At 37.8% G+C, this 19,691-nt stretch overlaps 1 long non-coding RNA gene across 2 annotated transcripts; it reads left to right on the forward strand.

The window, feature by feature from the left end:
- The first annotated feature begins 9,168 nt into the window (after positions 1–9,168).
- On the forward strand, positions 9,169–19,276 carry LOC110741386. 2 transcript variants are annotated; one of them, XR_002517498.2, is made up of 3 exons: positions 9,169–9,254; positions 12,474–12,590; positions 19,022–19,276. It is a non-coding gene; the product is annotated as an uncharacterized LOC110741386 (long non-coding RNA). The 2 variants fall into 2 exon arrangements; XR_002517497.2 differs by lacking the exon at positions 9,169–9,254 and adding an exon at positions 9,314–9,405.
- The last annotated feature ends 415 nt before the right edge of the window (positions 19,277–19,691 follow it).

A 19,691-nucleotide genomic window follows, 5' to 3' on the forward strand; every position in this document is an offset into this window, starting at 1 on the left:
ACACGACAAGGGAATTAAAATAGTATACTAGAAAATACCTATTTAACACAAAAGAAGGAAGTAATAGAATAACAGAGAAACAAAAAGACAAGTTATATGGAAAACAAATAACAAAATACCAGATGTAACTCCTACTTTATGAGCAATTACGTTAATAGTAAATGGATTAAATAGTCCAATTAAAAGGCAGAGATTGTTAAAATGGTTTAACAAAAGAAGCCAACTATATGCTCTCCATAAGAGATACAGAATAGATTCAAAGACACAGATAGATTAAAAGGAAAAGGATAGAAAATGATATGCCATACAAACAGTAACCAAAATGGAGCTGAAGTGACTATTCTAATCCCAGAAAAAAAGGATTTAAGTACAAAATAATTAATAGAGACAAGATAAAACGTTTTTAAATGAGAAAAGGGTCAATTCATCAGGTAAATATAGTAATTATAAACAGAGATGTACCGAACAACGAAATACATGAAGCAATAACTGAGAAAATTGAAGGAAGAAATAGGTAATTCAACATTATTCGTTGAAGGATTAAGTATTTCACTTTCAATAATGGATACAACATCTAGACATAAGAACGAAAAGGAAAGAGAGTATAATGGTAAATTTTACCTTATGTGTATTTTGCCAAAATTATAAAAATTGGAGGAAAAAAGCCTTGAACAACACTATTAAACAACTAGACCTAACAGATATCAACAGAATACTCCACCCAACAATAGCAGAATACACATTCTTCTCAAGTCCATATGGAACATTCTCCAGAACAGGCCATATTTAAGGCCACAAAAAAGTCTCAATAAACTTAAAATTATTGAAATAATATGAAGTATGTTCTCTTACCACAACAGAATGAAATAGATAAACTATTAGAACAAAAAATAGTACTCAGCAAGGTTGTCAGAAACAGGACCATCCTATGAAAATAATAGCATTCCAGCACCAAATAGAAAATTTACTTTAAAATAATACATAGTTAGCAACAACAACAACAACAAAATCTAAAAGGCCTTCTTACACCCAGTTACCTCTGATCAGTGCCCCACAGGCCTCATAGACTACAAGGGCCTCATGGGTCTTGACCGCCTCCTCAATGCTGACCTCCTTTTTCATCCCAACCCCAAAGGTTCTACCAGCTGTGGCTGCCTTCTCAGCCACAACTACTTTCTTGACCCCAAACTTGAACCCCCCAAATTTCTGTTTATCTGAAAGGAAAGGAAGAGGAGGGAAAGAAAAGGAAGGGAAGATGGAAATTTCTTTGTTAATGTAGTATGGAGATAAGAGCTCATTTAAAAAAAGAGAGAGAGACTGATTTATGCATTGCTGAATTAAAATTTCTGCTGAATTTATACCTTTATTATGTTTTCTTACAAAAGTTACTTTAAAAAGAGTAGGAGAAATTATAAGGAAAATGTATAAGACTTGAAGGACTCCTGGTACCAACTTCTACAATAGCTGAGACTCTTTTGTCAGAAGCTCAGAAAGCAACTTCCAGCATCTTAGGCATGCAAGAAAATGTAATTAATTGGTTAAGCATCATAGATTCAATGAACCAAGTAACACACAGGCCACCAGGGAGAATTAGAACCAAACAGTTCCAAACATCGCATTGGCAGGGCATTCATTGCAAATGTGCTGACTGAGTTCCAACAGCATTCCATCCTTGGAAGACTTCTCTCAAGATTCAGAACTCCATAAGGAGTCTGATTGGCCTATGTTGATTTCTGTGTTCATCCCTTGACCAGAAAAGCAGAGAAACAATGCTTTTGAGCTTCACTATTTAATAGATATGGGGCAACTTCTCAAAGGAAAAGGGATATAACTTTACAAGAAAGGGAAAGATGTACTGGGTAGACAGAAGCAACAAATACCTATCACATTTTCTATGACAGTAATTATGCTCACTCAAGGCAGAAGCCAACCCTCCCAGTGGTGAATTGCACATACCATCTATGAAAAGATCACAACCCAGAAGGCATACGCAACTGCCATGGATCTAATGAACAGGTCATCAGAAGACCTCCCAATACTCTTGAAAGTACTGAGAACTGATTCCCTATTCTCTCACCTATGACCAGCCGGAGAGAACCATATTTTCTGGACTTCCAAATGAATCCTATTCAAAATACTATTCACTATGAGGCTAAAATTATTATTCCTCAACCTACTACTTACAGTAGCCCTCTTCTAAGCTGTTATCTCCCTGCCTGTTGTTTGGCTTAGGAAATTCCTGCAGGATCTGCCTTGACTTTGAACCTTTTTTATCTCACCATATTTCTTTTATTCTCACTACATTAGTTAAAACAATATTCCCCTTTCCTGCCCAGACACATCAGACAGATACCACCAATAAGACCCTCCCTGCTTACTGGCAAGAGCATATCAAAAACAGCTAGACAGTTTCCCTAAAAGGAGACCATTAAAAAATAAATTCAGAACCTAAAGCAAACTTCTGGGTGTAATTCATTTGACCTAGACTTCTTCAGTGAACATGCCAAGACCTTGTATGTAATGAAGCAGTACTGGTAGATTAAAAGCCACTCATGCCACTCTACTGTTTAAAGCCCTTTGCCAGAAATAGAACAAAACTCAGACTCTTTAGACTGGCATCAAAGTTGTTCACACTTGGACTCTAAACTCCCTCTCCAGCCTCATCAACCTACATCTCATGCATACTCCAGTACACTACACTACACTATTTATTACTGCCCAATATTGCATGCATTTCACACCTCTATATCTTCCTACCTCTTGTTCCTTTGGTGTAGCCTGTCCTTCATATACTACTTCCACCTGGAAATAATCTTCCCATCATTTAAGATCTACTTTGTGTTATCTTCATCAGTCTTTCCCAGCAGATTGCTTTCTCCTTCTTCCTTGTCAACCATGTTAATTTGTACATTCTTCTTGTTATTGCACTTATACTGTTTACAGACCTGCCTTTGTCATCAAATTAGGAATCCCTTGAGGTCAGATAATGAATTAAATCCACCCTTGAACTTCCAGCATCAGGCACAATTGTTAGTACATAGTAAGCACTCACTATATGTTTGAACAGCAAGGAACTTAATAAATCCAACTTGAGATAAGTTACCACCCATCAAGTTTAGGGGGATTCTAAATACCCTAATAAACCATGAAGGCACTCAACATTCTCAGAAATGAACATGAATGAAAAAAATAGAATTTTTCAGTCTTTTGTTTGACAAAATGTTGCTTACATAGACATTATCTCTAAACAATAAACTCCATACTCTAACCACGCTCAGAGATATCTGCACAACCTGACACCTCTCCCAAAGAAAAAACAGAATGTTTGAAACCATTTCTCTACTCTCAGAGAATATACCCCATGCATGTCTTCTCTAATTCCTATATATTACAACGTCAATTAATCATAGATCCACAGAGCTGAATTATAAGAGACCTTTTGTACTCATCATTTTATAGACAGAATAACCAGGCCTAAACAGGTGAAATCACTTCCCCAAGGCCATAAAGCAAATCAGCAGCAGCCACACTAACCTAAGTCTGTTGCTTCCTAATCATCTTACCAAATATTCCTACAGAGATAAAAATTAATTCTCCCACCCACACATAAGTCTTGCAACCACCGGTTCACTTACAAATTATTCCAGGATAATTGTTAATAATTATTACTAAACATGAACAGATTTGGATACTAAATTGTAAAATAACAGATAAACCTGCACCCACAAGTATTGCCACTAGTACAAAACTCCATGACACAGTTGACCAGTGTCCAACTTAATCAATAGGATCCTTTAGTTTGTTTGTGTCATATATGTGTGCACATGTGTGTATATGATTTTCCCCCCGATTTCTATAAGCATTATACCAAAAAAAGGAAGTTGAAAATGTGAAGGCTTCTATTGTTGCACAGACATGTGACTCTTGTCTAAATGGCATTAAAATTGTTCAGACATTGAAATGAAAGCAAATGTGCCTGTACCTATCACATTACGTAGGAAAACCAATGTAGGCTGAGTTGCATGTCACCAAATGCCCCACATGTGACAAACAGAGAAAGTGACATAATCCAAGTATTCAGCAAAAGCAGCCCACAGTAACAAATGCATCATTTCTGAAGAGGAAGAGAGAGCAGATGGCTCAGCAAGCAATTGTGGAACAGCCAGCTTCCCCCTCCGCACCTCCAAAACCAAATTGCCTCCCAGTATCTGATCCTAGGCACTGGAGAAACTCAGAGGCAAAATGCTCAAGCACCACAGTAGCAGCAGCCAGGGCAGGAGTTCAGGTCATGGTGCCCTGAGCTTGGACCCAGATGGCCTGAGTTCACAGCAAGATTCTGCTTGTCGCTTTCTATGTTACCTTAAACAAGCTACTTAATTTTTTAAATTTTATTTCCTCATCTGTGCTATATAAGATCAGTAAGCCTCCATAATGTTCTAGGACATATTGACATGAAAGTGCTTCATGAACTACAAAGTACTCAACAAATGTTAAACTTCATTAATTACAATGTACTGATTGGTTAGAACTAATGCAAGCCAATCTGAAACCTAATAGCATGTATCATACACAGTGTATGGAGAGCCCTAGCCCTAGTTGATCATGGCTTCACAGATCCTTTTTAAGAGTGGTCAGTGAATTGTGGTTCTCTCTGCTAAAAAGTCATCATGACTATTCTTCTATCTTAATGGTGGGATAAATCTATTCCATTCATTCCTCATTCAACAAATATGTATTAAGCATCTACTGTAAGCCATGCACTAGCTACGTGACAAAAGATATAGTAGCTGAGGCTCTTTGGATGCTAATTTTTCTTAAAGATAATTATCTCTTTTTCTTTTATTGTTATTGCTTAAAGGACAAACACCATGGAAAACAAAATAAATATTTAACTACATCAAGAAAGACTAGAGTCAGATATTTCTGGATTATTTGTTGCATCAGCCGAAGAAATAATAATGACTTATATTGCTAGTACTTTAAAAAAAGCTACCATAGATGTTAACTGACTTAATTATCATACTAGCTGTATGAAATAGGAATGATTTCCCACGCTTATGAAGCCTAAATGCAAATCTGAGTCTAATACACTCTCCACTATACCATATTGTCTCTCACTTTAACACCAAGGGTTATCAAAGTGGGAAAAGAAAAGTATCTTCTGGCAAGATAAATCATAATTATTTTCCATACTCTAGTATATATTGTTGAGACAGAGAGATTCCAGGACCACACTGCCCTCAAACAGCTAAAACAGCTGTTTAGATAAAAATAGCTAAAACAAGCATTAGAAAAGCCATAAAAGTGGGGCTGAGTAATTTCAATAATCCCTTTTGCTACTGTTTTAATCCCACACAATACATTCATTTTATTTGTTTATTCACTGACATTCTGCTAACTGCAGGAGAAACTCCCAAAAGCGAAGACTAGACTGAAGTAGTAGAACACTACTAATTGGCGGATCAATAAAGTATTCCATTCTGTTTGCGTAAATAGACATTTTGATGGCAATTCTTTGCTTTGATGGCAACCAAAATAGATTAACTGGATCTTTAATAGATGTACATTATAAGGGGCACAGACAATATGCCCTGAAGATGATCAATCTCATATTCTGGCAGATGGTAGAAATGGGGGAAGGGGAAAAGGAAGGGAAAAAAACATTCCTGGAGCAGCTGTTGCATGTGGGTACCACATTGGGCACTTTACATATTTTAACTCTTTGCAGTTTCATCCTAACCCTACGTACAATTTTACAGATGAGGAAACAGAGGCTCAGAAAAGTTAAGACCAGTCTCATCTCTTCACTTAGCCCTACAGTATTTTCAAAATACTCTGATGCAGAAAGGCCAGAGCACACGTGTGTTATAGAGGAGCACCTTGGCTCCTGATGCTCCTCAGAGAGGCCAGGACTTGTGTGTCATGATTCAGGGATTGGACTTACTCCAAGGTCACAGATGGTACACTTGAGATCCCCTAGCCTATGTACAAAGTAGTCCCCAAGAGAGGAAAGTGTAAAGATGAAGCCTTAGAAACACAAAATTAGGACATATAGAGGGAGAAAGAGAAATATGAGATGTGAAAGAACAACAAAAGTGCAAATTCATGGCAGTCAAGGATGTCTTAAGAAGAGTAGGTGGTCAAAAGCTATGATAGTCAGTAGAATAAAGGCTAAAAATTGACCTCAGGTTTTAGGATAAAGTCTCTATTATCCTGCAAGACCAGAATATCGGTAAAATTGGTGGAATTAACTCTTTTTAATGATTATAAAACATGACAATTCATTTTATGATGGAAAATGGGGAAGCACATAAAAATACCCTTGAGCAATGTGGGGATTAGGGGTGCTGACATCCCCATACAGTCAAAAAGCCACATATAACTTTGGACTCCCCCAAAATTTAACTAGGTTAACTACGTTGACCAGAGCCTTACTGATAACATAAAAAGTTAATTAACATATATTTTTCATTTTGTGTGTACTATATACTGAATTATCATAATAAAGTAAGCTAGAGAGAACACATTATGAAGAAAATCATAAGGAAAAGAATATATGTACTAATATGTACTATTCATTAAGTGGAAGAGGATATTCATAAAGGTCTTCATCCTCATCATCTTCTTGTTAAGTAGTTTGAAAAGGAGGAGGAAGAAGAGAGGTCAGTCTTGCTGTTTCATGGGTGGCAGAAGTGGGAAAAAATGCGCATATAAGTGGACCCACGTGATTCAGAACTGTGTTGTTCAAGAGTTAATTGTTTAAAGGTGGGGGGAGGTAAAATCACCATGATTCCACCCTGACATGATTGACTTTTTAAAACATTTTTAACATTTCAGCATATTTTCTCCTAAAGTTCTTCTGGGAACTTTTTACACAGTTAAAATCATACTGACTGTGTAATTTTGTATGCTGTTTTTTAGTTTAACATTGTCTAGAACATTTGCCCAAGTCTTTAAAAACTCCTATCACTAATCTTGAATGCCACTGAACCATAGACATTGAGGGTAAGCTCAATGCTTTATTATTTTTGTATATTTCCATAGAAATCAGCACAGTCATTTTCAGAACAGAGATATTCAAAAAAATTGTTGAATGGAATTGCAGCACCAGTGTACTCTCATCTTCCCTTAATTTACCAGTCATCTGATGCCCCTTGCCTAAGGTTCATTTTATGGTACATTGCGTCGGCTCTCAGGATGTTTTATATAATCTGTTTCAGGCTCTCCCTAACTAGACAGCGTGTGTCATGAGAGAAAGAAATTCATACCTTGAATTCCTCTTCTATCTTTTGCTTTCTATCTTCATCAACAGTGCCTACCATAATGTTCCTTCCACAGAAGATAATTTAATCTCATTACATTAAAGATACATCTATAAAAATTCAAAGCGCAGAATATGTTTTATTTATACTGGTGATGCTTCTAGCACCAATAAAGCCTTTATATGTTTTCCCAAAGCATAGTCCCTAGACTCACCTCCTCTGTTTTCTTTCTTTCCCTTCCCTTTACAGTAGACTGAAACTGTATATACATATGTATAAATCAGAAACTACAACCTTCATGATCTTTTTTTGGAGGACAACTTTGTTGAAGAGAGATTACAGAGGGGCAAGAATGGAAACAGGAAGACCAATTAGGAGGCTATTGCAAAAATCCAGAATCTATTACTTCCAAGAACAGAAATTCATGTGTAGAAGTCATAGGTAGTAGACATATGGAATGGGCCGCCTCAGGAGGCAGTGAGCTTTCTGCGACTGGAGGTGCACAAATAGAGAACCACTTGGCAAGGACATGGACAAGGTTGGCCTTATAACCTAAAAGTCATTTCCAACATTAAGACTCCATGATCGTTGCCTAGAGTACATCATGCCCTCAACAGCTTAATAACCCCACAAACTCTTTATTTTTATTATACAAGCACGGTAAAATCGCCATAGAAGATCAGAAGTTGGAGATATTAGGTAAGCAAAAAGAAAAGAAATAAAAATACAGTCCCAACATCCAGATATAGTTATGATTAGGACCTAAGTACGTGTGTACGTTTGTGTGTGTGTGTGTGTGTGTGTCCCCTTCTATTACATTATCTTGTCAGATGTATCATTAGACACATGATAGAAAGCATGGGTCTTTTCCCAACTAAACAAAATTTCCATCTTTATGGTATTTTATAATCTTCTTTTAAAATTCAATATATAATGAATATATTCCCCTGTCAATTTATATTTCTTGCTAGAGTCAGAAACTTCCTATAACAGCCTTGAAGTAATGAGTTATATAAATAAAATAGAAACTGGCAGGATACTCACAGTCTTAGGAGATTTAGATAATGAGATAATATCGTTACTCCACAAATGCCACCCACTAGTTCTAAGTGGGATATTTGAACTGTCTCCCATTATAATATTTCACAGTCCTCTCCCAGTTTCAGCAGTCTTCCCTCCATCATCATAACAAGCTACATCCCATGTCAAGTGACAGGAACATAATCAAAAGAGAGTGAAGAAACATCTGTTATCCTAATTGAGCCTCAGAGGTCTCATCTTACCTTTCCCTTGTAATGCCTGGGCATCTTATGATATTATAACCATCATTCATCCCATAAGAGCTTAGAAGTTTCCAAGTGTCTCAGGTTTATTCATCATCTTAGCGCCAAGGAGAACATCTCAGTAGGTCCTTAGATGTAGCATCTGTAGATTCATTTAACAACAAATACTTATTGAGTATCTACTATGTGCCAGGCACCATACTCAACAATTGGGATAAAGTAGTAAGCAAAAGATGAAAAATATCTGTCTTCATGAAGCCTTCATTCTTGTTGTAGGACACAGACAATAAAAACTAAGTTGGTTATATGGTGATAGATGCTGTGGCAGGAATGAAAGTAAGAAAAGAGTATAAGTAAAGACATGAAGGAGGAAAGGGGATTTTAATTTTAAATAGCATGGTGAGGAATGTCCTAAATAAAAAGGATGACTTTAGAGCAAAGACCTGAAGTAGGGAAGGAGGGAGTTTCATGTGTATTAAGGGAAGAGCATCCCAGGCAGTAACCCCAAGGCAGGAAAGTACTTGGGCATGTTCCGGACACAGTATGGAGTGACATGCTGATCCAGTATGGAGGCCAATGTGGGTGGAACAGAGTAAAGAAAAGGGTAATAGAAGATGAGGTCATAAAGGTAGCTGGAAGCAAGATCACATAGGACATTGCATATCATTGAAAGTCTTAAATTTTTCTCTGAGGGAGGTGGAAACTATTGGTGAGTATTCAACATGAGAGTGACATCATATGACGGGTTTTTGAAGGACCCCTTTGTTGAGAGTAGATCATAGAGGGCAAAAGTAGAAGCATGAAGACCAACTAGGAGGCTGGAAAAATCCAGGAAATGGTGGCTTGGAGCCATGTAGAGGGTAAGAGGCAGCCAGATTCTACATAGATTTTGAAAAAGCAGCCTCAGGATATGGTGACAGTTTTGATATGTGTTGTAAGAAAGAGAAGAGTTAAGGATGTTACCAAAATGTTTGGCCCTGGAAACTGAAAGAATAGAGTTATCATGTACTGAAAGGGGAGCACTGTGAAAAGAGTAGGTTTGCAGTGGAGGAAATTAGGAATTCAGCTTTGGACATTAGAGTTGATTAGCCATCAAAGGGGAGCTGTTGAATAAATAGATAGATCTGTTTAGTCTGAGTCTTGGGGAGTTTAGGTTAGAAAGTTGAGAGTTATCAGCAAATAGATCAGGAGTGTCCAATCTTTTAGCTTCCCTGGGTCACATTAGAAGAAGAAAAATTGTCTCGGGCCACATATAAAATACACTAACACTAATGATAGCTAATTGAGCTAACAAAAAAATCACCAAAAAAAATTCATAATGTTTGTGTTTCATTTTTTTATTTAATTTTTTTTTAGACGGAGTCTCGCTCTGTTGCCCAGGCTGGAGTTTAATGGTGTGATCTTGGCTCACTGCAACCTCCGCCTCCTGCGTTCAAGCGATTCTCCCGCCTCAGCCTCCTTAGTAGCTGGGACTACAGGTGCGCGCCACCACACCCAGCTAACTTTTGTATTTTCAGTCGAGATGGGGTTTTGCCATGTTGGCTAGGATGGTCTCAATCTCTTGACCTCGTGATCAGCCTGCCTTAGTCTCCGAAAGTGCTGAGATTACAGGTGTGAGCCACTGCGCCCGGCCAAAAATCTCATAATGTTTTTAGACAGTCTATTAATTTGTGTTGGGCCACATTCAAAGATGTCCTGGGCCACATGTAGCCCATGGGCTATGGGTTGGACAAGCTTGATATAGATGGTATTGACAGCTGTAGACTAGAAGAGATAACTCAGATAGTAAGTGTAGATTTAAAAAAAAAACAAATAGGTCCAAGAACTGAACTTGGAAGCCTGCCAATATTTAGATGTCAGAGCCCATGTGGAAAAAACAGAAAGCATGAAAAAACATCAAACAAATACTAACATGCATAAAATCTTTATGCAAACTTCAGGAAAGGTGGAAGTCAAAAGTTCTAAGAAAAAGGAAAGTAAACATCAGCAGTTTGGTGATCTTAGGATGTGAAAGATGATACAAGACCATAACAGTGTCTGATTCTGGAGAATGAAAGGTCAGAAGTATTAACCAGAGCAGATTTGATCCTTGCCATGTAACAGTGACTTCAGAACACCACCATTAATTCCAGCTAAAGCCACTTCCAACAATATTTAACTATAATTTAGATTTAATCATCACATTATATCCCATTATATGAGTATTAAATAATTTATTTAAATAACTTCCTAATTCTGGACATTTACGTTTCTAAATCTCTTGGCTATTTTAAATATTTTTAATGAACATTCTTCTAACCACTTCTTTGCAGATATTATTATTTCTTTTAAATACATTTTGTTAAGTATAATTACTAGAATAAAGGTGGTACACTTTTTAAAAAAGCTTCTAATATGTATTTCTGGATTGGCCTTCATAAAGATAGTACCAATTTACATTCCTATTAATGGGGTATAAGTGTCTTTCCACACTGTCTCCAACACTGGATTATTTTCTTCATTTGTAATTGTTAGAAAATCACATCTCTTTCTTTCTCTTTGAATTTCTTAATTATTGAATTAGATTTTATTTTTCATATGATTATTGGTCTTTATATTTCTTCTTTAATAACTTGCCCATTTTGATTTATGAGATTTTTTTATAAATTAATGATTTTATCATTTTGACTATCATATACGTTGCAATTTTTTTTCCTCATTTTACCTTTTGCTTTTTTATTTTGTTAACATCACTTTGGGTAGGATAGAGATTGCTAATTTTTATTTAGTTGAGTGTAGCCAATTTTTCCTTTATGATTTCTATTTTTATTTTTGACATCATGGTTAAGAAGACTTTCTCACATCCAGCATTGTATAAATATTCACCCAAATTTTCTGCCATACCATTATGATGGCACTGTTTTTCATTTTAATCATTACCTCTCAGAAATTTTATTTATTTTTATTTTTTTTATTTTATTTATTTTTTTTGAGACAGAGTCTTGCTCTGTCACCCAGGCTAGAGTGCAGTGGTGCAATCTAGGCTCACTGCAAGCTCTGCCTCCCGGGTTCACACCATTCTCCTGCCTTAGCCTTCCGAGTAGCTGGGATTACAGGTGCCCACCATCACACTCGGCTAATTTTTTGTATTTTTTTTTTTTTTTTTTTTTTTAGTAGAGACAGGGTTTCACTGTGTTAGCCAGGGTGGTCTCAATCTCCTGACCTCGTGATCTGCCCGCCTTGGCCTCCCAAAGTGTTGGGATTACAGGCTTAAGCCACCGCACCCAGCCAGAAATTTATTTTAGGTAGGGTAGAAGTTCATTAGACTTCTAAAAGTATCTGAAACATGTCTCAATCAATTTAAAGGTTTATTTTGCCAAGGTTAAGGGCCATGGCCTGTCACAAAGCTTCAGGAGGTCTTGAGAACATGTGCCCAAGTTGCTTGAGTTATAGCTTGGTTTACACATTTTAGCAAGACAGAAGTTACAGGCAAAGACATAAATCAATATATGTAAGGTATACATTGGTTTGGCTCAGAAAGGCAGGACATCTCCAAGTGGGGGAGAGGGATAGGAGGGGATGGGGCAGGGGTTCCAGCTCATAGGTGGATTCAGAGATTTCCTGACTGGTGATTCATTGAAAGAGTTAAGCCCTGCCTGAAGAGTTGAATTTAGCATAAAGAAATGCTTGAGTTTAGATAACAGGGTTGTGGAAGCCCAGGCTCTTGTTATGTAGATGAAGACTCCAGGTAGCAGGTTTCAGAGAGTATAAATGGTGAATGTCTCTTAACAGACCTTAAAAGGTGTCAGACTCTCCAGAAAAAAAACTTAATAAGGAAAGGAGATTTTCTACAGAATGCAAATTTCTCCCACAAGAGACAGTTTACAGGGCTGTTTCAGAATATGTCAAATAAACATATTTGAGGGTAAAATACTTTGATATCTTTCAGGGCCTGTTATCTTTCATATGATGCTACACCAGAGTAATGTTAGAATTTGGTATTGTGTCTGGAATTGGTGGGTTCTGGGTCTCACTGACTTCAAGAATGAAGCTGCGGACCCTCACGGTAAGTGTTACAGTTCTTAAAGATGGTGTGTCTGGAGTTTGTTCCTTCTGATGTTCGGACATGTTCGGAGTTTCTTCCTTCTGGTGGGTTCGTGATCTCACTGGCTTCAGAAGCGAAGCTGCAGACCTTCATGGTGAGCGTTACAGCCCTTAAGGTGGTGCATCTGGAGTTGTTTGTTCCTCCTGTCCGGAGTTGTTCATTCCTCCTGGTGGGGTCATGGTCTCGCTGGCCTCAGGAGTGAAGCTGCAGACCTTCACAGTGAGTGTTACAGCTGACAAAGGCAGTGTGGACCCAAGGAATAAGCAGCAGCAAGATTTATTGCAAAGAGCGAAAAAACAAAACTTACAGAGTGTGGAAGGGGACCCCAGTGAGTTGCAGCTGCTGGCTCAGCCCCACCCACAACCTGCTGATTGGTCCATTTTACAGAGAGCTGATTGGTCTGTTTTGACATGGTGCTGATTGGTGCGTTTACAATCCCTGAGCTAGACACAGAGTGCTGATTGGTGCATTTACAATCCTCTAGCTAGACATAAAAGTTCTCCAAGTCTCCACTAGATTAGCTAGACACAGAGCACTGATTGGTGCTTTTACAATCCTCTAGCTCCACATATAAGTTCTCCTGAGTCCCTGCCCTACGTGGGGAGGCAGCTGAGGCCTGGCGAGAATTCAAGCTCTGTGCGGGCAGCCCGGCAGTGCTGGGGAACCAGGTGCATCCTCCACAGCTGCTGGCCAAGGTGCTAAGCTCCTCACTGCCCAGCGGCTGGCCACTCCGAGTGCGGGGCCTGCTGAGCTGGCGCCAGCACCTCTAGGGAGGGCTCATGCTGGCCCTTGAGAGCCCCGAGCGCGGCCCCAGTTCCTGCCTGCGCCTCTCCTTCCACACCTTCCCACAAACAGAGGGTGCTGGCTCCGGCCTCAGCCAGCCCAGAGAGGGGCTCCCAGGGTGCAGTGGCAGGCTGAAGGGCTCCTCAAGTGTGGCCAGAGTGGACGCCAAGGCCGAGGAGGCGCTGAGAGCGAGCGAGGGCCACCAGCGCATTGTCACCTTTCAGTATCTTATTGCAACTAAGAGTCTGTTTTTGTCAGTCTTAACATCTCTGTTTTAATGTTAACACTGCCTAGTTATGTCTAAACTCCAAAAGAAGGAAAGTATAATGAGGCACGTCTGACCCTTACATCCTGTCATGGCCTGAATTAGCTTTTCAGGTTTCTTTGGGGGCCCCTTGGCCAAGAGGAGGACCTCTTGGCCAATTGGTTGGGGGGCCTAGAACTTTGCTTTTGGTTTACAGATTGATGCAAGAACCAGAAAATAGCCACAATTTATTAATATACTCAGGGCATTCCACTCCCAATAAGAAGGATGAATTACTTGCTCTCTGGATGGGGAATATTTATATCTAAATTCTGATTGTTTGGTGCTGCCTTTTACCCAATTTGGCATCTTGGATCCTACACTGCTGTCAGTGTTAAACATAAAATTTGGTTCCTCTTCCTTCTGCCGCAGATATTATATGCATCTGGTGGAAGATGTTCTTGTCAAAAGACAACTTGGACTCCTTCACCACCACAGTACCTTTCTGATTCATATAAGCTCAAGATTGTCAATGCTATTGACACCACAGACTCAACACAAACTTACTTAGCACTTACGACATAAAAATCTGAGTTGTATAATCAAGCAGAAAAAGTTAAGTAAGAGACACTTCCATGAACACTGATCAAAAATCTTCAATGAAATATAGCAAGCTAAATTCAGCAGTTAAAAAGATTACACGCCATGACAAGTGGGATTTATTCCTGGAATGTAAGGTTATTTCGATATATGAAAACCAATCAATGTAATATATTACAATAACAGAATGAAGGGGGAAAAACATGTGATTATCTCAATTGATGCAGAAAAAAGTGATCTCACAAAATTCAACACCCTTTCATGATAAAAACACTTGACAAAATAAAAATAGAAAGAAATTGCCTTAACATAATAAAGGCCATATATGAAAAGCCCATAGCTAATATCATACTCAGTGGTGAAGGGCTGAAAGCTCTTCCTTTAAGATCAGGAATAAGACAAAGATGCCCACTTTTACCACTTCTATTCAACATGGTATTAGAAGTTCTAGCCAAAGCAATTAGGTAAGAAAAAGAAATTAAAGGCATAGAAATTAGAAAGAAAGAAGCAAAATTATCTCTGTTTATGGAAGGATACGATTTTATATACAGAAAACCCTGAAGACTACACCAAAAAAAAAAAAAAAATCTGTTACAACTAGTAAATAAATTAAGCAACGTGGTAAGATACAAAGTGAAAACACAAAAATCAGTTGCATTTTTATACTGACAATGAACAATCTCAAAAGGAAATTACAAAAACAACCCCATTTACAATAGCATCAACATGTATAAAATCCTTATAAATTAACTTAAGCAAGGAAGGAAAGACTTGTACAGTGAAAACTACAAAACATTGGTGAAAGAAATTCAAGAAGACATAAATAAATAAAAACATCTCATACTCATGGTTTGGAAGACTTAATACAATTAAGATGGTAATTTTAAGTCATGTATTTTAACACAATTTACAAGATTAGGGGAAAAAGAGATACAATTTCTACACAATAACAATCTGAGCAATTTACATGCATTCCTTATTGATAAACTCAGTGATGTCCACAAAAAGTCAGCATTTGGTCTGAAATCAAAATACCTGGGTTCAAATTTTGGCTTACCGGTTGGACTTATACAAGGTTCTAACTTTCCCTAAGCCTCAGTGTAAGTTTAATTATCCATTAAGTTAGAGTAATAATTCCTACTTTCAAAGTTGGTTTACAGATTAAATGAAATAATATGCCAGATGACCTAGACAGATAGCACATAATATAGATGCTCAAGTTTTGTTGAAGAAAAAATTGGAATAATTTCATACCTGAGTAGATCACTTATAAATCAAAGCAATATAATACTTATTATTGGGTATTACTATGTGGGGAGTTATGAGAAGAAACAACTTCAGTCTAATTGAAAAATAGGCTCAGAAGAGCAACAGTATGTATGTATTTAATTTGCATACAGTTGACCCTTAAGCAACAAAGGGGTTAGAGGATCTTTGTACAGTCTAAAATCCCATATAACTTTTGACTCCTCAATAACTTAACTACTAACAGCTTTCTGTTGACCAAAACCTTACTAGTACCATAAGCAGTTCATTAAATCATGTTTTGTTTGTTACATGTATTACATGCTGTATTCTGACAATAAAGTAACCTAGAAAAGAGAAAATGCAATTAGGAAAATCATAAGGAAGAGAAAAAACATTTACAATACTGTACTGTATTTATCCATACCGTAAGTTTATGTCATCTGTTTATAAGATGAATCATCTGTCTGAAATGGTGAGCAACTGCAGTTGCAGACCTCAATCTAGAGTACATAACAAACTATTCCACTTTTTTCTTATAATCCATGACTTTTCTCTGCTTCCTGAAAGCACTTCCAGCATCACTAGTGGCTCTTAGTATGGGTCCCACAGTGTTATTTCAGGTTCTCAGTATTGCTCTAAACATGGTGAAAAATACATGAGAACCGCGAGAGATCACTTTTTGCTGCAATTCACAATTTACTGAAGAGAGAATCTGCCCTCACAGAGATGATTATTGTCACAAAGTGCTTTAAGTGGATATTCATAACATCTGAGCTCACCACAGTAGTAACAGGAGGCATCTACAAAATTATTACAGTAGTACAGTATGTGCTGCAGTGAATTTTATGCAGTTATGATTTTATACTGCATCTTCACATTTGTTTACATTTCTCTGGACTGTGAATGGTAACATGTACAGTCTGTATGCCTAAGTTTTGATAAATCTTAACTTCTTATTATAGACTTGTGTGTATTTTATGGTAGTAAATGATAAAATAGACTAGTACTACATATATTTTATGCATCATGACATACCTAATTTTTCTTAACTTTCTTGATATTTCTAAGCTATGCTGTTTGTAACTTTTTTCAAATTGTCACAAATCTCAAAAAAATTTTCCAATCCACTTATTGAAAAAAATTCATATATAAGTGGATTAGTGTAGTTAAAACTCATGTTGCTCAAGGGTCAACTGTAAATATCTTTATTATTTTATATATATTATTTAAAATACATTTATTTTATATATGCATATGCATGTGCATATAATAAATAAGATATATACACATGAGGTCATCCTAAGGTCTTGAGTGTTATCCCTTTATAGACAAAGGAATCAAAAAAGAATCTCAAGGAAGTCTCAATCTATTAAAAAAGGTGCACATACATAAAGGAGCCTTTAAAGGAATCCTCAAGAATTCAAATAGTTCATTTATGATGGTATACAAGATTAAGAGCATTCACTGGACTAATAAAAATAGTAAAATGCAACTGTAAATTGTTAGAAATTAATGCATAAGTATAATTTAAGACAGTATCAATCAGAATTATATTATGATTAAGTTGATGGCATAGCTTTCAAGTATAGGAAAGATATGTAGACTTTTACAGGATATAATAAAGGTACACAGACTTTACAAGTATAGAAAAGATATGCTAAGGGCTCAGTCTATGTCTGAGGGCAAAAACCGTGCAAGGACACACCAGAGGCAATAAACCATCCTTAGCTACCTCTGCATGCCTTACCCAGAAGCCACCTGGGTGCATGCTAAACAGAGCTGCCAAGGAAAGGAGGGGGAGGGGACAAACTTACGTGGCCGTTTTGCAATGGAATTCACTTATTGAAACCAGAGAGATGACTGACCAAAGTTTCCATAGGTCTCTCAGCTGAGGAATTTGCACTGAGATTAGGAATATGATTTGCCAAATTCATTTCTTAGCCCTAAAGGAACCAGATCCTTTTAATCAGTTGGCCCATCTGTCCTGGAGATTTCTTGGAGAGAAACAGTAGACTTTTATTTATCAAGGAATTGCATGCTTATTGGTAGGACAAGCTTCTAGGGAACCCCTGGCCCCAGCTAGTGTCACAAGCCTCTGAGCTGTCCCTGAGGGAGATAAAATAAAAGCTATCCTGTGAAGACCACAGCGCTTTTAGCAGAATCTGTGTGGGCAGCCTTCATCTGATTCTTTTCTTTCTTCTAATATTTAGACACTTCATTGGTTCCTACTCTGGCTTTAGACCTTGGACTTGAACTTTCAGAGTCTTCTCCTCAACTCTACCCCTGATTAAATAGCTCAAGGCCCCTCCTGTTCTTTCCAATCCCTGAACTTCCTTATCTTTGGTGACCCAATCCCCATTCCAGACTAGGTTCAATCACCTTTCTGTTATCAGTCTAGCACACCTCAGAATTTTCCCTCATTCAAGCCCCAAGAGTACCAAGAAAGAAAACCCAGCCAACTAAGTGCCCTCGCACTAGGAATTGGGAGATGTAGTTGGGGACCATCTGTCCTGCTTGCTCACCCTCTAGAGACCCTTTCCAAAATCCTATCCACCGACCACTAAAGACTTCCTTTATTCTGGTGGCGGAGAAGTGAGTAAGTGATTTTCCCCACTCCCATGACCCTGTCTCCACCTCAGTGACCTGGGTCAAGAACAAGAAGAGAGAGTAGTGCCTGAATAATTACCTCACCTGAGACTCACAATCACCCTGTCAAATACATATATATGTACAATCACATCATATACACTTAAGAGCTGATATGGTTTGGCCATGTCCCCACCCAAATCTCATCTTGAATTGTAGTTTCCATAATCCCCATGTGTCATGGGAGAGACCCAGAGGGAGGTAATTGAATCATAGGGGCGGTTACCTCCATGCTGTTCTTGTGATAGTGAGTGAGTTTTCAAGAGATCTGATGGTTTTATAAGGGGCTTTTCTCCCTTTTGCTCAACACTTCTCCTTGCTGCCACCACAATTGTAAGTTTCTTGAGGCCTCCCCAGCCTTGCAAAACTATGAGTTAATTAAACCTCTTTCTTTTTAAATTACCCAGTCTTGGGTATTTCTTCATAGCAGTGTGAGAACGGACTAATACAAGAGCTAAGAAAAGCTTCCACTCTTCCAAAAAGAACACTGCTTATTGAAATAAATGAAAAAAGGATGGTTGTTTTAAATCAGTATGACTAATGTTAAAAAAAAAAAAAAACAGCTGGTAAGGAATACTAGGTAATCACATACACACAAGCTACCAACTAGGAACATTACAGTGTTATGCCTACCATAATTTACTTCTCCCTCCCCATGTAGTCACTCAGAGTAGCAGCTGTGAACTTGGGCTTTGCATATTGGAGACCATTAGGAAAAGCAGCATGATTCATCATCTTCTGTTTGTGTTACTTTAACTTAGTCATTTGGAGGCAGATCTTCTGAGACACTAACAATAGTCTGAGACTAAATTGATTTTTTTCTTTAAATAACTTGCGGATTTTTTAACTCTTGAAATTTCTGCCATTTCAGGTAAAGATGCATAAAATCTTTCAGTGAGAAGGGAACTTGGAGGTCACCTAGAACAATCTCTCATCCTCATCAAACTATCTTCTACAGCATTGCTGGAAGCTATGCAGACTCACTTTGAGTTCTTCAAGCAATGAGAAGTTCACCACTCAAAAGAAAGACCATTTTGATTTTTCAGATAGCTCTAATTACTGTTTTTCTTTTAAATATTCCTATGTAATCAATCAGTAGTTTGTTAAAAATTTTCTTTTAGCTTTATCCAGGAGTGTAATAGTCTGTTCTCACATTGCTATAAGGAACAACCCAGGACTGGGTAATTTATAATGAAAAGAGGTTTAATTGGCCCACGGTTCCACAGGCTGTGCAGGAAGCATGGCTGGGGAGGCCTCAGGAAACTCACAATCATGACAGAAAGCAAAGACGAAGGAGGCACATCTTACATGGCCAGAGCAGGAGGAATAGAGAGATAGAGAAGGTACTACATACTTTTAAACAACCAGATCTCATGATTACTCACTTGCTATCATGAGAACAGCACCAAAGGGGAAATTTTCCCCCTTGATCCAATCACTTCCAACCTGACCCCATTTCCAACAGTGTGAATTAAAATTTGACATGAGATTTGAGCAAGAATAAAGACCCAAACCATATTATTCCACACCAACCCCTCCCA

This window comes from Papio anubis, chromosome 13, assembly GCF_008728515.1.
Source record: "Papio anubis isolate 15944 chromosome 13, Panubis1.0, whole genome shotgun sequence".
Classification (NCBI taxonomy): Eukaryota; Metazoa; Chordata; class Mammalia; order Primates; family Cercopithecidae; genus Papio; species Papio anubis.